Genomic DNA, 5,210 nt, shown 5'->3' with positions numbered 1-5,210 from the left:
TTTCTGCATGTGAATTGATCTACGGTGACAAGAACAATTGAATTTAAAAAAGAAAAATTTAAACTTTGAAAGTCAGACCTTGGAAAGGGTACCACTCATGAAAACACAAAAATCTGCATTTATGCATATGAATGAGCGTGCTGATATTGTCCAGTGAACTGTGCTGCATTAGCTGCCCTAATTTAGCTGCAGTTTTTGAAGGAACATAAGGGAACTGGCTGCCCAGCTCCTTTTAAAAATTGCAGCTGAATGCCCGTCTGTTTTGCTGTCACAAAAGATAGCTTTTGTAAGCGTCCCATGCTTTCCCCTTGCTTAGCCTCGTTGAAAATTTGGCCTCAGCCTTGGAAGTGTGCATAAGGTGGCATTAACCCATTTGCTGTGTCACGTAGCTACAGGAAAGCGAGGAGTGAAGTGGATTTGATGGCGTGGACCTGAGATAAAAAGCCGTTTGTTCCTCGGAAGGGTTCAGCCTCGGCCTCCTGCGCACCCCGTGCTGCTTCGGCCTGTCCTGCAGCCTGCCAGCGGCAGCGACCTCCACGGCCAGGCCAGGAAGCGCCAGCCTCAGCCATGGGGCTCGGGTTCGGCTGAGGCATGGATTCAGGTTCGGCTTCGGCACGGTTGGGCACAGACAGTGAGGCCTGGGCTCTCGCTGCCTCACCTCTGCAGCTCCAGCCAGATGCTTGAACCCGCAGGTATCTTTAAGCACGTGATTATCTCTGTGTGAGTCAATGCAGCCAGCTGCAGGCATCCGGTTAAGCACGTGCTTAAGTGTTTTAACGTGCGGAAGCCTTGGTTTAACAACAAATTGGCGAGGAATTCTGAAGTGCTTCAGGCATTTAACTGTGACTGGAAAAGAAGGGTGTGAGAGCAGCACGCTGTGCTGGCGGGGTGTGTTGGGAAATCACCCCACGGAAACCCTCACGCGGTGGCTGCCGTCGGCATTGTGCTCAGCATGGGGAAACGCAGAGGTCAGAGCTGGGATCCTGTGCAGCCACCCCAGGCATGGTCCTGCAGCTCTGTGCAGATGCCCGGTGCTGTTGGAGATGCTCCTGTGTGTTTCACGTGGCCGCCAGCTGCTGCTGCCAAGGGACAGGTCCCCCCGGGTCCTGCGATGCGTCTGCCAGCCCTGTGCCGGTGCCTCAGGTACGTGAGGACGTCTCAGACGGCACCATGCCCCGAGATGTGATCCTAACCAACCCTTCGCACCTCTGGGCAGGTCACTGACCGTGTCCACCTTATTGTCCTCTGCTATAAAGCGAGGACAGCATGACATTTCGTACGGGGTATTGCAAGGATAAATGAGAGATCATCTCTCCAGAACAGTTTTCCTGCTGGAAGCAGTGGTTAGGGGGTGAATATTGTTAGCATTAAGTGTTCCTGTGTGTAGTTTAGCTACAATCTTGTAGCAGCTACACAATGCTTGTAGCTCAATCTGCTGATAGTTGAAGAATTCTTGCAATCAGGTGCGTACCTTGCTGGCTATGAGGTTACTCCTTTGTAAAGGAGCTGTTTATTGAGACACGCATGGTTGCTCTTGGAGCGCTTGTGGCATTCCTGATCCCCGTGAATCAGATGTGCTGTGCTTTGCACGTTGTGCAGTTACCATGAAATAGTTCCTGAAAGACCAATCTGTGTGTGCGAGTTAAATTATGTTTTGCTGTTAGTGGGGTAGCTAGACACAATCCACCTTTCCACAGCAGAGTGGAACAGCACGAGGACTTCAGCTCCTCCGGGGCTTGCCATTCATTTTCTCTGTATTCGAGGAGACTTAAAATACCAGTTCATCATTGCTTGGAAAATGACATTTTGCTTTCTACAGAGTGACATTATAGTTGTTTAAATTCCATGTTGATAGCAGAGGAAAAATGCCTCAGAACAGGGATTTAGAGGCACCTGATCAATGCTAATCAGTGGTATGGAACAGTTCCTACACTTCAGACTTTGTTGTTCTCCCTTTTATTTTGCTATTGAACGGGGTGTTTTCATTCTTTGGCAAAGGAAGAGTCTCACGTTTGCTCACGGAGGACCCAACCCCACCACTTCCCTGGGAGCAGAACCAAGGCCCCCTTGGCCGCATCTAAATTGCCTCGCGGTCATACGCCCCAGGATTTGTGCACGTTACCCTTGTTCAGGTCTGACAAAAGCACCTTCAGGACTTCTCCTGGTGTACCTGGGTTTCCTCTCTGTGTCCAGGGTTCGAAGTGGTGCAGACCTGTGCATCCTCTGCAGCACGCTGTGCCAGCAGGTTGGTCTTGGTCCTCAGATATAAATTAAGATGTGGATCTCTTGCCATGAATGAAATTTCATATCAGCAAATAAACAGTGATATATTTCCACTTTGTGGAAATATTGGAAGACACATGAATAGCATGTTGTGCCAACTTCTAAGCTTTTATCTTGACCTTACTTAAAAACATTGTGACTTGAGTACATTTTTTTTCTTACCCTTTGTTTCTTCTGTCCAGAAATTCAGTACTGCCACTAATGACTGCTTGCCAGGCTTTCTGTCTTTTTCCATGAGCTTGAAATCACGTGAAATTCCCTTGTTCTATATGGAAAATGTTTCTGGTAGTACACTGATATGGGCAGGTGCCAGGATGTATGTGTGTATCCAGAGTTCTGAAGTCACCTTTGTCTGTTACTCCCCCTGACTTTTTGTGCAGGGAGGAAGGGGAGGAGACTAATGACAGATGAATCTAAATGGGGGGGAAATTCTGAAACCAAACTCTTTTGCTTTATTTTGTTGATAGCAATATTTGTTTTTTGTTTTGTTTTTTTTTCCTCTGAAAATGGTTCTGCAATATTTAGTGATTTGTTGCTGCACGCGTTCTCATGTTGTATACTGAAAATTACGACAACAAATGATGGAGATCCTTTGGGTGTTTGCATTATGTCCTCTGATTGTTTCCATTGACTGGAATTAGACCACAGACCGCAGTAAATGCCACTTGTGTGTCCTGGTGAAAAGCTTTGTGAAAGTACCAAGTGACAAAGAGAAGTTTTCTGTGGGACTGGGGCCTGCTGGCTGGCAAGCAGCTTAACTGGTGTTAGAAGCCCAGGGAGGTCTCCCAGCCCTTGTGTGTTAAATGTTCCCCTGCAAACAGCTGTTTGGTTTAAATGGAGGGAGGCAAGACCCATGAAAACTCCCCAACTGCTGCTCGGATCAGCTTCATTGCAGAGTGCCTGCCCGAAGGAGTGCAAGGAGCACGGGGAGAGAGGCGGCAGAGGGACAGCCATCAAACTGCCTGGGGTTTGCTCAGCAAAGCAGCATGTTTCATGAATTGGTTCCAGCACTAATTGAAGGCCTGTGTGGTCAGCAGTCTGGTCCCCCAGGTACGCAGGATGTTTTATAAGCTGCATAAAGAGTACCCTCTATTAGCAGTCCAGCCTGTTGGAATGAGCTGGGTTCTGCTGCGCGCTGAGTGACCCTCGAGCACAGACAGAGCCCTTTAACATGTAAAGCATGAATCAGAAAATGGGGCTGATTAGTCAACCATATTTGGTAATAAACTTGTTAACGTTTCAAAAGCTCTTTGAAGGAGCTGTTGAAAAGTCAGTTTGATTACATCAGCTGCATGCAGAATCTCTATGGGCGTGCAGCTGGAACGTGTTCAGCATGGGCGATTAACACGTAGGTTCCCTGGAAGTGTGCGCTTTCCGTAAGCTCCAAGAGAAAATACATAACTTTGCTTGTATGAACACACACCACTGTAAATGGTCTCAAAATTAGGTGAGAAGACAGACATGAAAATGTACAGAGTGGGTTTATCAGAATTAGGGCTGGATTGACGTGGTAAATTTTGTGATAAGGTGAATGACAGCTGAGAAAATTGATAAATGTAAACTCTGTGTCCGTTACTCCCAGTCCTGCTGCAGTGCCACATAAGACATTGTGCGAGCAGAAAGGTGCGTTGTTCGTGGGAGCAGAGCAGCACATGATGCGAACACAGGAGGGAGAAGGGGGAATTGCCCGTCCGAGGGCAGGAGCTGTGCCCTTTGTCTTTAAGAGAGCTGTCGTGGAACAGCTCCTCATTGATATTTTTCATTGATTTTCTTCCCCTGCAAATACCAAGTGTACTAATAGAATTTGCTAGTGCTGTGGCATTGGGAAGCATTTTGTAAAGTCAGTGAAGGTTTGGGTGACAGGAGTTCCTGTTATCCATGCTACAGACCTGGTGTGAACCTGGATGTAGGGTATTCAGCCTCTTAGAGCAAATCTGCTTTCACTGTGGAAACGTGTTGTTGTGCCTTGTTTTTCAGCATCTCTTTTTAGCCCTCCTGCAGGTGCTGGCTGATTTCAAGCAAATTAAAGAGAATGTCAGGATGTTTCCAGCCCCATAAAATGGCAATGACCAGAAATGCTTCTGCTGAAAACCAGAAGAATATTACCAAAGACTTCTGTAGCATGGCTGGGCAGCTGCTAAGAGGAGGTAGCAGATCACGTGGCAGCGGCTCCAAGCCTTCCAGAAGAACCTGCAGGCTTTGGTCTGACGGGCACACAGCGGAGGATGCATGGCCAGGAGCCCCTCCGTAGCAAGAACTAAAATAAGAGAAGACGTGTGACTGTATCAAACAGAAAATGAGTGTATTAAAGGAAACGCAGGGAGCGAGGTACAGCTGGATGTTTTGCCTCTGTGCATAGAGCATGAACGTGATTCACCCGGCACAGTTCAGCTGATGTACAGTGTCTGCCACTCCAGTCAGGGAAATCCTGGCTGTTAGTTGCGTAGAATAGCACCTAGATGCTGCAGGGCAGGCTGGAGACCATGGAGCTATACAGGTTTAAAAATATCCCCTTCGCCATGCATGTTACATGTAGCTAGGCAGAGGAGTGCCATGTACTGCAGGTATTCCAGAGAGGAGAGCTGAGACCTTCTGAAGCTTGAGAGACCTCAGAACTAATTTAATCAATTGCTGGTATGTAGTTAAAAATCTAAATTTTTAAGAAAAAAAAAAAAGGAAAGAAATGCTGGTAGACCTGCGGAGGATCTAGAGTGCAGGGGAGGAAACAGGAGGCCTCCAGTGTGCCCATGAGTGCACTAGAGAGCCCTGAGAGGCCTCCACAGGCCTCTAGATTCCAGAAAGAGTCCTTATTTTGCCTCTAGGGTTCAAGAGGAGGCCCGTAGGGCACCCTAGAGTGCCCTGGGAGGCCTCTAGGGCATCCTAGAGGGAACTGGGGGTCACTGGGAGGCTTTCTGGGGCAGCTAGAG

The 5,210-nt window shown here is 47.9% G+C and overlaps 1 long non-coding RNA gene across 1 annotated transcript in view; it reads left to right on the top strand.

Moving 5' to 3' along the window:
• LOC118178770 overlaps nucleotides 1-5,210 on the top strand; it is a 30,595-nt gene that overhangs the window by 20,032 nt on the left and 5,353 nt on the right. The window lies entirely within an intron of this gene.

Source organism: Oxyura jamaicensis, chromosome 27 (genome assembly GCF_011077185.1).
Source record: "Oxyura jamaicensis isolate SHBP4307 breed ruddy duck chromosome 27, BPBGC_Ojam_1.0, whole genome shotgun sequence".
Taxonomy (NCBI): domain Eukaryota; kingdom Metazoa; phylum Chordata; class Aves; order Anseriformes; family Anatidae; genus Oxyura; species Oxyura jamaicensis.
This window is presented reverse-complemented; position numbering and strand designations above follow the sequence as displayed.